Genomic DNA, 16,351 nt, shown 5'->3' on the forward strand with positions numbered 1-16,351 from the left:
TTTAGGCTGGTGCTTTCTCCAGGTTATATCTTATGTGTTATGGTTGATTACTTCTCATTCTCAGTTATATCTGTTCATGCTTGATGTTGCTCATGTTTGATTAAGCTTCTGCTAAGTTTATGGTAGATGTAGATCTAGTATTATGCTTTAGTACAATGCATATATCAGTTTGATCTGCAGGTGAAATCTCTACATGATATCAGTAAGCTAGCTGATTTGTAGAGAAAATTATACATGGTATCGGAGCATAGGTGATCAAGGAAGAACAATATACAAGAAGGGATAAGTTGAAGTTTGTGGTTTCTGAATATTGAATTGAGTTCTTATCACATCTATTTCACCGATGGTGTTCTATGGTTTGAGACTCGAATATGCCCTTGATGGTAGTTCAAATTATATAGCCTGGAAGGATTGCATGGAGGCAGTATTTCAAGATAATGGTTTAAAGGACTTCATTGATCAAGAAGTCCAGAAGTCGACTGATGCTACTCAACTGGCGGAATCGAAGAAGTGTGTGGCTAGAGCTAGGAGAATCCTCCTGGAGGAAGTTGGAGATCACATTGTCTCGAGCCTCCATGGGAAGGAGACTTTGTTTTCGATGTGGAAAACATTGAAATATCTTTATCAGAATAGTAGTGATTAGAGGAAGCTGGCACTGAAGGACAAACTTCGAAAGATCAAGTGTGAAAAGGGTGACACGATCTCTATGTATCTCAACAAGCTCACCTCATGCAGGGATGAGCTTGCAAGTGTAGGGATCGTGACAGCTAATGATGACATGGTGAGTCTTGCACTCCTCGGTCTTCCTAAGAGCTGGCATAGCTACCAATTCTCGGCTAATGGAAGAGAGAAACTGCCAGATTGGGAACGACTTTGGTCAGATTTGATGCAGGAGAAGATAATAAGAAGCACCATAGATGGTTCTTCATTCATGGACAATGTAGAAAATTGTGCCTTAGTGAGTAAGGCGAAGAAGGGGAAGGAGAAGGTTTCTCTTTTTGAGTCCAGTTCTTCCCATGGTGGGAAGAAGTTTGACAAATCGAAAGTGCGATGCTTTCGTTGTCAAGAGGTGGGCCATTTTGTTACAAATTGTCCACTGAGGAAATCCAAGAAGGGATCCGAGGAAGGATCTAAAGGTGAGGTACTTGGTTCACAATTCGAGTTGGATTTCACACTCTTTGCATGCATGGTTTCATCCATGGTGGGAAGTGGTCGGTTTATTGACAGTGGGGCTTCTTTCCACATGACCGGCGACAAGAGTTTGTTCAGTACTTTGGAGGAGAAAGATCTGCAGATACTCATAGCGATGGGTAATGATGAAAAGTACAATGTCTCAGGTGTAGGCACAGTTATTTTTCAGAGGGAGCATGGAGGTCGCCTTACCTTGACCGATGTCAAGTATGTACCAGGACTGAAGAGAAACTTGGTGTCGATCGCGATGCTGGATGACAGAGGCTATGATGTAGTATTCAGTAAGGGAAAGGTTTTCCTTAGACACATCATCACTAGACATGTGAAGCAGATCGGTTCACGGGTCAAGAACTTGTATGCTCTTGAGGTTCAAGATGCATGCAAAGCCTTGAGTAGCAAGGCAACTGATTGAGACTTGGTGGTTGAGAGGGAGAGTATATTACCTCTCAACACACATTGCCAGAAGAAGTCTCAGACGATTTTGGAGGAGACACGATTGGTGCAGCAGCTTCAAGAGGTTGTGGAGAAGCCACAACTAGAGAAGTTGAGAGGAGATCGAGTAGAGACATCTACTCATGCAGAGACCTCCAGTAGGGGGAAACTTCGAGCCAGGTGGGCTGAGGGATCACATGCAGCCATACCTCTAGGTAGGAGGTGGGGCGATGTGGAGTGATCGTCCCAAGGAGGAGGGGCAAGATCCTTGAGGTACCCAACCTCTTTGATTCGACTTTGCTACGGGAGCCCCGATGAGGAGTAGTAGGACTGACTGATTGGGTAGAGACAAATGCGGATGGAGCGGCAGAGAGAGCTACAGTGCAGGGAATCCCATGACAACGCAGAGCTAGCAGGCTGCAGCAATGCGAGAGGCACAAGTGTGTTGCGCAATGCAGGTTAGCACAGAGAGGTGTGCAATGGTGCGAGATGCATGGAGATGTTGCAGTAGCAGAGAGGTCAGAGAGGGAGCACTTGTCAGCAATAGGTAGAGCTTCAGCATCAGAGTATGTTTCTAGCCCAACAGAGAGGTCAGTTGGAAGTGTTTTTGTTTCGAGAGTTGTTGGAGCAACCACACTTGGTAGATGTGTTGCATGCAGAACATTCCAAAGGTACAAGATTGGGTTTGAGAGGAAGCCTTTCTTGTTGAGAGGGAGTGTTGAAAAATGGCAACAAGAATTTGCTAAAAATAAAAGCACTAAAAATAGCAGTTTGGGTATCAGTGTTGGATTGGGCAACAGGGAATGAAAAATGGAAGTGCTAAAAATAGAAATTCTATTTTTAGCAGTTCAGTGTGGATTCCTATTTTAGTCAGTCCCTGGACTAGAAATAGGAAGTAAAATTTGAATTTGATATTAACATCAGTTTGTAAATTAATTAATTAATTCAGTTTGAGTTAATTAGTTAAGGAATTATGAACTTGAAGTCTATGTGAGGACATGCAACAGTTTCTCCTTTGATTGAGGAATTTATCCCTTGATTAAAGGAGATAAGGATGAGTTATATATTGAGTGTGATCAGTTGACTTAGTTTAACTTAGTCAAGTCTAGTTAGATTAATTTAACTGTTTGTTAAATTAATGAAAGTTCAGTTAGTTAATGCTTGCATGCATGTAACTATTGTATTTCAAATAACTGAGTATTCACTCATGGATAACTCATGCATGTAAGTTCAGACAGAGACCTAGTTGAGATCAGATGGAGGGACAATGTACTATCAGTTGCTAGGATATTCCTTGTGAATATTCCTTGCATGCAGAAAGAATATTTTTCCTTATGGATTGCGTAGTTGGACCTGAGGTTACAGCAGGTATGATGTGGCCAATTCACACATGTTATGACATTGGACCCCAATCAAAACTATGCAAGGAAATAGGGGCTTGGAGGACTTGTGGAGACTATATATACAGGACTAGATAGTCCATGAGCTACATCATCAGAGTACAGAGAGAGCAGGATAGATTTTGAGCTGATTTTTTTATATGTTGTTGAGGATTTCCACTTGATTGATAATACAGAGATGGGGTTTTAGGCTGGTGCTTTCCCCAGGTTATATCTTCTGTGTTATGGTTGATTACTTCTCATTCTCAGTTATATCTGTTCATGCTTGATGTTTCTCATGTTTGATTAAGCTTCCGCTAAGTTTATGGTAGATGTAGATCTAGTATTATGCTTTAGTACATTGCATATATCAGTTTGATCTGCAGATGAAATTTCTACATGATATAAGTGAGCTAGCTGATTTGTAGAGAAAATTCTACACAATCCTGAAGGAGATAATTCCTTCTGCACGGATGAGTTTCCTATATAGGAAAAATCCTCCAACTGATCGTACACTGTCCCTTCCTTTAATCTTAACTGGGTCTTTCTCTGAACTGACATGCATGAGTTATTTATGAGAGAATATTCAGTTATCCGGAGAACGTTAGTTGCATGCATGCATACAGTAACTGACTAAACTCACAATTAGTTCCTCAAACTGTTTTGAACTAATTTAATTGGAGTTAACTTAGTTAACTGAGCTAACTAATTACAACTCAAATACAACTAATCCTTATCTCCTTAATTAAGGGATAACTTCCTCAATCAAAAGGATAACTTTTGCATGTCTTCACATAGACTTCATGTTTGATTTTCTCTAACTAATTAACTCAAGATGAATTAATTAATTATTTTTCAAACAACTAGTGAGACTAAATTCGAATTTTAATTTAGGGACTATTTAAAATTGGAATCTATCCCGAAATGATATTTATAGCATTTATATTTTTTGCTATTTTCAACAGATTTGGAGTATATCCTAAAATGCTATTTATAGCAATGCTATTTTTAGCATTTCTTGTTGCCATTTTCAACACTTTGATGGGGTTGACAATGCCTTGGCCATTAAATCCCAAGCTTTTTCCTTCATAACCCTTTCTCTTCAACAGTTTGGAGCCAATTCCTGTGATATGATTTTCAAAAATAGTGAAATCATCATAAGGAAACATACATGAATTCAGAGAGCTACTTTTTACCTTACATGGCTCACGCTGCAGCTTTTCCAAGGTCTCGTCCTTTGCTTGCAGCTATCGTAGCAAACTTTGTTTTTCCTCTTTCTCTTCATGTAGACGCATCTTCAATTCAACGTTCTCTGTTTGAAGATTTTGTTTGTTGTGCTTCAGTTCTTCAGGGGCCTCTTCTGTGCCTTGCAATTGAAGTTGCAATTGCTTCTTTTCCTCTGTCTCTTTCTGTAGAGTTTCATACATTATCTCTACCCTTTTAGAAAGTTTGAGCATGGCCTCGTACATTGCTTTTTCATCCTCTGTCGCTGCACGTTCCATTGTTCACGCTGCAATTCAAATCAACACAAAGACTGCTCTGATAGCACTTGATCCAGGTCCGGGTGTGACGAAGGACCCTTCCAAGACCTTTTACTTTCATGATGTGTTAAATTTCTTTTTTAAAAGAACATAAATGAATACATATGCATGCTATAAAGAAGAGGGACATGTCAATCATCAACAACATAAAAACATAAGACGTTGATAACGGAGTTCGTCTAGGAGGGACTACGTCTCCGGGCCCCGGTGTCAAGATGGTGTAGGCCGATGCATTAAGTTTTTTCAATAGTGATGATGTACATAAGAGGTGATTTTGCTATCATACAAGGAAAATTCCCTCACGCAGGAGTGGCTCCAAGAGAAGTTCCACTACAGGAACTCTCAGTCAAAAGACTGCTATCAATATGACACAAAACTCATGCATGATGATCATCTCGCCAATATGGCATAAAGGAGATCTCAATGAAAACATGCATGGCGACACATGAGTATCAAATCAACATACGCAAAAGGGATCTCAAAACACAACACGACGAATCATGATAACAAGTACATCACACAGATGATTCCGCATCACATCAAGCAGGAATCATGAAAACGAGTAAGAACACAAGATCCCACATCAAACATCAAATAAGGATCTGTACAACACAATGCATAGCAAAATAAGTACATGAACACACTACATATACCTCACAACCAGGGGCCATCTGAAGAAGTGGATGTCAAAATGGTAAAGTTGTTCGTGCCATCGATCTCATGACATCAATCGCATGGAAATGGTTGCTCGCACATAAATGCTGACACCTGCATTCCACTTAGAAAAGTGGCTGAAAAATAGAATGAGCAAATGTAAAATCTGAACGCACCATCAGATTTGTGACGTTGAATAGTGCAAAATTGACTGTCCAATTTTTGAATTTTGAGAAATTGAGAATCTGTGGCTCAAGGGATCTTTTAGATTTCCCCTAGATTCCTCAAAGATTCTGCTCCATGGGTGGACTGGAAATCTGCAACTCAAAAGGTGAACTTGACCTTGCCATTGCGATCCCTATGGAAAACCATGAAAAACAACTGTAAACTTGACTATATTCTGACATGGAGAAAAAATTACCTCCTCGGGAAAATTTCAAGGATCATGGTTTCGCTCCTTGTTTCTGCAGCAGTCATGGTTCCAGCGACATATTGAAAATGGCCGAAAAATGCAGAAATTTGATGGAGAAATGGACAACGCCATTGTGTTTGTGGCGTCGAGAAGTGCTGAAACCATATAAAATTTATCAAAATCTGACAAAGTGAAAATTTGGCCCTCCTCCAAAATGCTGCCTCAAACTTCGTACACTGCCTTCTCCGCCTTGAAATTTGTGCCCACTTCTAGTTCCTCCATCTGCCCCGAACTATGTGCAAATTAGGTTTAAATAAAAAAGCGTGGGAAAATTTCTCAATAACTTCGTTAGGTGCGTTGGTTGAGATTCTGTTTAATAGGGAGGAGGTTGGGCGGTCAAACCCCACCTCCTTCATTTTTTACACATAACAATTTTATTTTATTTATTTATTATTATTATTTTTTTTAAATTGGTTTGGGTTGGAGCGGGCGGGTCGGTGGGTTCATGTCCCGGACCCTGCCTTTAATAACATATATTCGCTATGCGGTTGGGGAGGGCGGAGGTCATGGCCTGTCCTTCAACAATATATATATATATATATATATATATATTGAAATATCTGAAAATAGGTGGAAGGATTTCTTTTAAGGAGGCGACAAATTCGCTCGGATTAGTTAAGTGTGAATAGTGATGGTTTTGGCCTACGCAGGGAGGTGGTTTAGGAGGCCATCACACTGCTTTTGAGTGATAGGCGGTAATTTTGAGAGAGCGTGCGAGTTAACAAAAATTCGCCATGTAACCATAAGGGGCCCGAGCAAAACCACTCATATCACGTGCTCTCGGGCGGGTAAACTTCGGAGATCGAGGGCGAGCGATATGGCTGTGGGCCGTAGGATCTGGGGGTATGAGATCCAACGGCTATCGCGCGGCGGAGTTTCACGATAGACAGAGGGGTGGGGATTAGCGGGGATAATTACACTTAAAATGTAATTATTTAATGAACAAATGGGTTTAAAGAGTGGGACCGGGGTTAAAAGTGGTGGGGGTTTATTTAACCACATCGAGGGGATGGGTTAAAGGGATTATATCGGGTAAAAGGGATTTATGCGTAGGTTAAATTAAATAAAGCGGGAGTTGATGAAAACTTAGAGTAAATGGGTTTTATATGGTTTTTTGGGAAATTAACAAGGGGAAATTGATTTTTTCGAAGGGGAAAAGGGTTTCACATTAGGGAAAAAGGTTTTTGGGTATGGGAATGAGTTTTGGGGAGTAATTTGCTGGGAAAAAGTGTGAAACCAAGGTGTAGGGGTCAAAATGAAGGGAAAAGGTGTTTTCATAAGAAATGAAGGGCTAAAGGGGAAATTAGTAAGTATGTAGTGAGGGGTGAAATGAAATGAAGGGGAAGTTAACCAAATCAGCTTATGAGCATCCTTTTACTTTCATAACTACTCCTACACACTGAAACACATGATTAAGCATGATTGATGTGCTTATGCTACAACTTGCTTGTACTTCTGCAACCTTTCTTCTACTTACCCTTTTACTTACCCTAACATTTTTTCTTCACTTTATTGGGTGCATTTAAACTAGCAAACCCTTTCTTTCTTTTTTCTTTTGAAAATTAAACTATCTAATTCTAACCTTATATATTCCAATGGCTTAGATTAAGCTTATAAGCACATTTTATTTCTCTACATAACTACTGATCTGCCAAGATTAAATAGTTTGGCCAGATCTTTATTCTCTATCTATAAACATGAAATTTAAAGCATGAAGTAGTCAAGATTAAACAGTTTGAATATCATGGGTTGTGGCATTTATGACAAGTTGCACACAACCATTATTTTAGATAGTAAATTAAAGAATAGTGGCATTCGGACTTGCACACTTTCATGATCTTTTTTCATTTGGGGTTCATATATTTTCACTTTTTTGATCTTTTCTTATTCTTTTTGTCCTTTGATATTTCTTTTAGGACATACCCTCTTTACATTTTTTAATTTTTTAATATGGAAAACATTTGCAAAAAAGCAAAGGTATGTACAATATTACAAGACTTAACTTAGTCAATTCAAAATTATGAATCTTATTATTATAGGACCCTAACTGTGGCTCCACATGGGGATGGCATTTCCTAGTGAAATGTCAAGAACTATAAGATCAGTGGCCTTTGAATTATGACTGCAGTTACCCTGTAAATTGTTCTTCTGTGATTTCTACCTTATTCATACTTATGATAGTGAAACCTTCAAAGCTCAGGGCCTTCTCTCTAGGCTTCAACTTCAAAAGATCACCATCCAATCCAATCTACAATCTGCAATGTTATGTACAATGATGCAAAGTAAAGTGAACTATTGTTAATCAGTGGAAAAATAATGCTTCAGCATTCTACCATTGACAGGTCCTCCTGGTAGATCTGATCCATCTATCTCTCTCAAGAAAAAAGCATTGTTACGCCTGTAACCATAGATGACATAAGGCGCTTTCCATAAGAAGTCAAATCTGCCATGCTTGCCTTTTTCTTCTCTCCTTGAATCCCACTTAAGAACTTTATCCCCTATGTAAAAATCATCAACTTTGGTCTTTTTATCAAATATCTTCTTGATTTTGTCCTGGATTACCTGTGATTTTACATATACTTCTTCTCTGGTATGCTGCAAGTGTATGGTCTAATTTATCCTTCTCTGGATATCATTTGGTTTCCCCTGTAATTTCCGGATGATATTCATCACTGGTACTCCTAAAGAGGATGGAAAAGCAACATCCATCCCATATACTAACTGATAGGGAGATGTACCAATTGACTTCTTAATAGTTAGTCTATCTGCCCATAAGGTATTGACAAACTTTTTGTTCCATGTCTTTTTGTTGTCTTCTAGTAATTTCTTAATGATATTTACCAGGATTTTATTAGAGGGTTTAGCTAGTCCATTACCTTGAGGGTAATAAGCAGTGGTGTGGCCAAGGGTGATGTGGTATCTGTTACAGAAGTCTACCAAATTCTTGGATTTAAAGGCAGCTTCATTATTAGTAATGAGCTTTTGGGGGCATCCAAATCTGGATAGGATATTATTTTCTAGAAATGAGATTATGATAGTGTTTGTGGCTTGTCTAGAAGGGATGGCTTCTATCCATTCTGTGAAGTAATCTGTGGCTGTCAGAATCCATTTATGTTGAGCTGAGGAGGCGGGGTGTATTTCTCTAATGAATTCTAACCCCCATTGTTGAAATGGCATTTCAGTGGAGATTGGTTTAAGAGGCAAGGGTAAAAGTTTTCTCTTTCCCTCAAAGATCTGACATTTATGACAGGAGGTCACATGTTTCTTAACGTCTGCAAACAGAGTGGGCAAGTAGAAACCAGCCCTCGGGATTTTGTCAGCAGTACTCTTCCAGTACAAGTGTCCTCCACAATCCCCTGCATGAAACTCTCGTAAAATTTTATCAACTTCATCTTTCAGTAAACAATTCAAAAGAATACCACCATTGTCTTTCCAAAACAAAGCATTATCTACAATACAATACTTTAATGACTTCATTTTCAAAAATCTAGCTTTAGTTCTTATTAATCCAGGAGGAGCTTGTAAGTTTAGCAATACAAATATGATATTTGCATACTAAGGTGAATCAGTAAAAGGTTCACTGATCTGTGGAGTCGCCATCTCTTCCTGTTCATCAAGGGCACCAATAAAATTAATATCTAGGGCATGACAATTCGATTCAGCCATGAGTTTGGCTAAACCTTGGCCTTTGATGAGTTTAGTGGGCTTTATCTCTATGTCATATTCCAATATAGTGGCAATCCATTTGCCTCTCTTTCCTTCAGGCCCATTTTGTGTTAAAATGTCCTTAACTACAGAGTTTGGAACATAAGCAATAATGTGAGAATAAAGAATATAAACTCTGAAATCTTTGATAGCCTTTACTAAAGCTAATGCTTTTTTTTCCATAATATTGTATTTAAGCGTGGCATCTCTTAAGGATTTACTAAAAAATGCAATTGGTTGTTCATATCCTTGGTCGTTCTTTTGCAACAAGACTGTTGCAATGGTGTGTTTTGAAGAAAAAGAAAAAATAATAAAATCTTTCGGAAAATCAGGACTTATAAGGACTGGAGTCTTCATTAGGGCTTCCTTAATGGCTTCAAAGGATTGTTTGGCCTCTAGTGTCCATTTAAGTGATTAATCCTTTCTCAACATGTTATTTAATTCCCTAATTAATTCTGCTAAATTCGAAATGAATCTCCTAAGAAAATTAATCTTACCTAGAAATGATTGTAACTCTCTAATGTTTCTAAGATGGGAAATGGTCAAAATGGCCTCTGTTCTAGTAGGATCTATCCTAATCCCATCTTTTAGATATGATGTGTCCCAACAGCTTTCCCTCCTCTAAACCAAAGAGTGTCTTTTTTGGGTTTAAAGAAATCCTAAATTTCCCACATTTGATAAATACTCTTCTCAAGCGATCTAGGTGTTCATTGTCAGATTTGTAAAAGACAGTAATGTCATCTTGGTATACTATTAAGAAGTCATGGATCTCCTTGGAAAAAGCTATATCCATAGCTCTTTGAAATGTGGCTCCTACGTTCATTAATCCAAAAGGCATCTTCAAATACATGAAGGTACCCCAAGGAGTAGTAAATGTAGTTTTGGCTTGGTCTTCTGGTTGAACAAGATTTGGTTATAGCCAAAAAACCCATCAAGTAAAGAGATTCTGGATGAGCCTACTACCCTCTGAAGGATATGATCCATCTTTGGTAGTGGATAGTTGTCTTTTAATGAGACCTTGTTTAAATTTCTGAAATCTACACAAAGTCTGATTTCTCCAGTCTTTTTCCTAGTAGTAACTAAGTTTGAAATCTAGTTTGAGTATCTAATGGGAGCTATAATTTGGGCATCAAACATTCTTTTAACCTCTTTCTCAATGGATGGCATAAGAACTAGGTTTATTCTCCTAAGTTTCTGTTTGAAAGGTTTATGACCCTCTTTGAGAGGTATTTTGTGTTGAATTATGCTGGTGTCATAAGACTTCAAGTCTTCATAACTCCAGGCAAAAACATCTTGGAACTCTTTAAACAGGTTTATGTATTTTACCTTTTCCTCTGGAGGTAAGGCTTTTGATATCTTAATGAGTTTTGGTTTTTCCTCAGTTCCTATGTTACACTCTTCTATGTCTGCTCTTAGGGGTTCCATTTTCAGCTTTCTAGCTACATCATTTGAGTCAAACAAGTCCTCTAATGGGACTAATCCCTTAGGCAAAAAATTGTTTTTAAGATTAAGAATATCAGGATCATCATTGATTATTTCATCTATTTCTACATTTTCTAAGTTATCTACTTCTACTTGAGTGAATTTAGTAGGTTTACCTATTTCTAAAATATTTACATCTATGTCACTATCTTCACTGTCTATGTTATTTTCTATTGTACAGTCTGTATCTATTTTACAATTCTAAAAATCTCCTTCGGCATTCATGAAATCATAAATATGGGAATCTTGGGAGAAAATCTTGCAATAATTTAAATTGTCTGGTATGACAAGCCTATGTCTCACTTCTGCAGTGTATTGATGGTTAGGTTGAAAGGGTAATTTACAGGTACTAGCAAAAGTGGCAAGACTGTGAGCCTGCATATTTTGTTTTCTAGGAGTGATAGTAGAGTTTGTTTCCCAGAGGTCCTTAATCAAATCTAGGACAGTATCCCTATATTGAATAAGTCTAGGATTGTTTACAGAGTATTCACCATTAATATGTTTAATAATCAGTTTTGAGTCTCCAAGTGTGGAAACTCTTTTGGCTCCAAGTCTTCTAACGATTTGTAACCCTAAGATTAGGGCTTCATATTCAGCCATGTTATTGGTACACTTGAAGTTCAATCTGAATTCATGTCCCTTAGAATTATTATTCTCCATATTATGGATCCATACTCCTGCACCAACCCCTAACCTATTCACAGATCCATCAAAGTCTAGATGCCATAGGGACTCATGAAATATGTTCTCACTATCAACAAGTTTTCTATTTTCTTCTACAACTATAATTTGATTATTGTCATGTTCTAAGTTATACAAGATAAAGGAGTCCATATCAGAATGCATGGGGTCTATGGGAAATTTTTGTGGTCTTTCAGCACTACTTACCATGTATTTCATCAATGTCTCTCTATACAATTTCCTCTGTTGGCCAAAAACTGATATGGTTTCATAAGACATATCTAACTGGAAGGATCCTTGCAATTTTGCTCCCCATGAGTGAGATAGCAGCATTCCATATTTAGGAGGGATGTCTGCAACTACTATGTCCATTACAATACTTTTAGTTAGGCATTGGACTAGCGTTACACATAAGTCTTTGATCAAACCAAGGCATTTAACTTGGCTAGAGTCAAAAGAAAACAAATCCTTATATGGTCTGGTGATGTCTAGGTTCAGTCTTTCCATAATTTCTCTTGGCATCAAATTATGGGATGCCCCTGAGTCTAACATAGCATTATGCAATATCTTGTCATGAATGTTTAGGCTAATGTAGAAAGGAGGGACCCCTCCTTGCTGATGAGTACCATTGGCCTCAGGGCCAAACAATAATTCAAGTTGATCATCATTTAAATTAACAACATCTTCTCCCTCTCCTATGTTTAAAGTTTCAGTTATCTGTGACCTATAGGATTCATTCTTTACTAGTTCGGTCAAAGGAACTGATATCTTTAATTTTGCTATTTCAGTTTTGATGTTGAAAGGGAGTTGAGCTTTGTTTGTTTGAACAAGATTTTCCTTGCAGTTTGTGTGTTCTTATCTTGTTTCTCAGTATTAGGCAATTCAGTCTGAGTTTCAAATGTTTTTCTTTGATTTTCATTATTGGGATTGATTTTAGTGATTGTTTCAGTTTGTGTTTCAATGTTAGTGGAGGTTATATCTAAATTTTTTGGGGTAGAAGTATCTGGTGTTCCCCTAGGGAGGATTTGTAACACTTTGGCAACCAGGGCTTCTATTATCTTTTTATTGTGGGTTTGGATTGATTTTTTATTGGGAGCTTCATTATTCTTTTTACTCCTTAAGCTATATTGTTTGTGTACCTCATATATAGCTGACTCATAACCCTGTTTAAAGTCAAAGGAATCACCAGATTCTAATTGCAATTGTTGCAGCATGTAAAATCCCGCTCTTCTTGGGTAAGAAAACTAGTATCTTAATCTTTTGTTTCTAGTAAGTTTATTAGGGTGTCGTCCTCTACTTCATGGCTCTGTGAACCCTCATCATAGTTCTCTTGGAAGGAAGGCCTAATGTGCTGATCTAGAATAGGATTCTTTCCATGTTTTGGTTCTTTCTAAAGTTAGGGTTTCTTATTGGGGGTGATTGTTGATTCTGTTATCACAAAATTAGGTACTGAAGGCTGCCTATCAGTAAGATAATGTGTAACTATTTCAAACCTAGCTTTGGACTAAGGCTTAGCCTCCTTAGTCTGAGAGGGCTCTCTCACAGATTATGAATGTTGATCACTAACAAGGAAAGATGGCTAACTCTTTAACAAACACATGAAAATAAGCTGGCTGGACAGATATCAGATTGATTCCCATTGGGCTTATGGAGTCTCACACATCTCAGCAAACCAAAATACTATTTTTCATGGAAGTCAGGGCTCTTTACATCTATGCTCAAACATAACTAACATAAAACACAGTCTGCCATAACATACAGGAAGTCAGAGCATGTGGGCATGAGTTCTGAGTGATTATGCAATAACAGAACTGTAAAAGAACACTAAAATAACAAGCCACCATACATTTGAACAATGAGATCTATTGAGAATCCTGAGGCAAAAACAACAGTCATTTGTATTCCTGAAACATGCTTTACATAAACCAAAATAGACTTGTTCTCTATCAAAGTATCCAACCCCTTTTACATTCATCTTTCAGCTCTATATAGAATGCTTACTCTACCTGATTCGAGCTCCCTCCTCCAACGTGAAGGGAGCTCAATAATTACTTATGATGACACCTACTAACTTTTAACTAACTAATAATTACAGCTGACCACTAATTGGCAGCGCTGGAATCCTAAAACAATTAAAACTCTAATTCTACATCATGCTGGAAATAGCATTTATTACAACCAGGATGGTGCTCCTACGAAAAGAAGGAGAAAACAGGCTCATTCTCTGACAAATGGCTTCTTTTAGTTTGGCTGTGATAGGTGTCCGTAGTTGCTTACTGGCCTTTAATGTAACATGTTTTCCAATACCCTGAAATATAGGAAACTGCTCCTGTTTGTCGGTCCTTGGTTTGCCTTAAAATATTCGAATCCAAAGAAGTACGCTTTTATCCTTTAATTACCAGGTTTCCACGTCCATGATGTGCTGGCCATTTTTATGTGTGAAGACAACACCTTTTAAAGATTTGTTGATTTGTCAATCATAATGATTGGCTCAACTGAAACATGCAGCTACAGCAGTTTCGTAGCGCGCTACGAAACTGCTGTGTAATTTCATCATACACAGTCTCATCACTTCTCTGCATTCTTGCTATCTTCTCCCCATAGCAGCTGCTTCTAACAACACTGAAGCCACTACTGTATAGCTAATGCAATGACCAAGATACCAATAATGTACTCTAAAGCATATTAAGAAAACTCTGTATATCTCAGTCACAAACAAGACAGCAAATCGACTTTTGAGAAGCTCAAAGCCATATAATCATGCTTCAATACCCACTTCAATACCATCCACATAAACAAACTTATAAGACCTCCGGACATACTCATCTACCTCTAGGCCTGCTCCATGAAAAAAAACAATCCATAACATGTGTGTCTCTGTCCATTTTCAAGAGTCCTTCATCAAAAGTCTTTAGATGTTTGATCTGTACATTTGTACCATCTTTGCTATAAACTTCAGGAAAGGACATGCCGAAGCATGTTATAGACAAGGCAGTAGAAGCTGTGAAGCTGGATTTAGTTGCATAAAATGATGCCACAGATAAAAGGTCTTTGATTACCAACATGGCATCCTTCAACTCACTGATATTATATTTATCTGCAGAGCCAACCTGTGTGCAATATAAAGCTTATCATCTTCGCCCTCATAGATGTAGTTCATGGCTAGCAAGCGATTTTGACCAGCATTCCGAGAGTCTGGATCAATTTGCAAACACCGTTTATATGCCTCTATCGCAAGCATGATATTACCTGCATCCCTGTGCAAAATCCCTAGATTATTATAAGCTTCTGTATATGCAGGATTTGCCATTATAGCCTTTTCAATCATGCTTGCAGCAGCATCCATTTTACCCTGGACAGTGTAGACCACACCAAGATTATTAAGAGACTGTGAAAAACTAGGTTTGATCGACAAAGCCATCTGGTAGCACTCCACAGCTTTGTCAAGATTATCCCTGTCTTTATAAATGACTCCTAAATTATTGCATGCTTCCGCACAATGTGGATTGAAGTGCAGGGCAAGCTCATACATCGCAATTGCCATGTCAAATTTTAGTAGTTCACCATATGCGACACCAAGATTATACATAGCATCTGTATAGTGCCAATTATAAAGCAATGCCTTCTTGTAATGAGCTATACCCTGATGTATATCTCCTTCAAGCTTCACCTTTGTACCAAGGTCTGTAAGGGCTATAGCCATGTTATTCTTAGCAATTTCAAAATTTGGAGATACAGCCAAACACCTCTCATAACACGCAATGGCTGCATCCAAATCTCCACGGTTCTTATATATCACACCCATGTTGCAATATGCTTCAGCATACATAGGCCTTTGCAATGCAGCTTTTTCATAGCAATTAAGTGCCATATCATATTGCATCATTTCCGAATAAACCACCCCCAAATTATAATAAGCAAGAGCATAGCGGCTATCTGCTTTTAGAGCTTCATAGTACTTCTGAATTCCTTCATGGACATTTCCTGCAAGTTTCAAACTGGTCCCAAGATCTGTCAAGACAATTGCCAAGTACTCCGCAGCAAGCTTGTATGTAGGATCCACTACAAGAGCCTTCTGATATGCCTCTGCTGCTTCTAGCAAGTGCCCTTCATCCTTGTACAAAACTCCACAGCGCGTGAGAGCACAAGCATTCTGAGGATCAAGCGCAATAGCTTCTGCAAAGCATTCAAATGCCTTCGGAATAACACTTTGCATTTGGAGACAAATTCCTTTTCCAATGTGAGCCTCGACATTGGTAGGCTTCGTTGTAAGATTTCCTTCAAAAGTTTTATGGATTGTGATACGATACACATTTATATCATCCACAAACCATATAATTTGGTTGCTGAAAATCTCTCCATAGTTTTGAGATGACAAATACGGTTCTGTTGGCTCTGAAGAATAAGGTTGCAGGCCCTTTCTTATGCGCTCCCTTAACACATACAAGGCAGGATTTGACTTCATTATTTTATTCATAGCTTGGGCCAAAAGAGGCTTTGAACCAGGAAACCAATTACCAAATGCAGAATGTAAATTGTAAGCAAGATCGATTGCAATCATAACACCAGTGGGTGATGTATAAATTGACATATTATCTGTTGTATAGTCTAAGAATTTGGCTCTCGTATACCGTTCACGGTCATGAGAATCATAGTCTTCCCACCGAAGTTGCACATCAATCCAATATTTATTACTTGCCTTCTGATAAAAAACATCCTTAGACTCTGCCACAAGGCTGGGCTTGCATTCTCCAGAAGACCGAAGGAATTGTCAATCAAAACATGCCACTACGCTCCCTGCCAATCATTCTGCA

At 38.3% G+C, this 16,351-nt stretch overlaps 1 pseudogene; it reads right to left on the reverse strand.

The window, feature by feature from the left end:
• Positions 1-14,295: 14,295 nt before the first annotated feature.
• Positions 14,296-16,128, reverse strand: LOC149227663 (putative UDP-N-acetylglucosamine--peptide N-acetylglucosaminyltransferase SPINDLY pseudogene; annotated as a pseudogene).
• Positions 16,129-16,351: the final 223 nt, after the last annotated feature.

The sequence above is a fragment of the Pinus tabuliformis genome, chromosome J (assembly GCF_031772625.1).
Source record: "Pinus tabuliformis cultivar Carrire ecotype Pingquan chromosome J, CPIR1, whole genome shotgun sequence".
NCBI classification, from domain to species: domain Eukaryota; kingdom Viridiplantae; phylum Streptophyta; class Pinopsida; order Pinales; family Pinaceae; genus Pinus; species Pinus tabuliformis.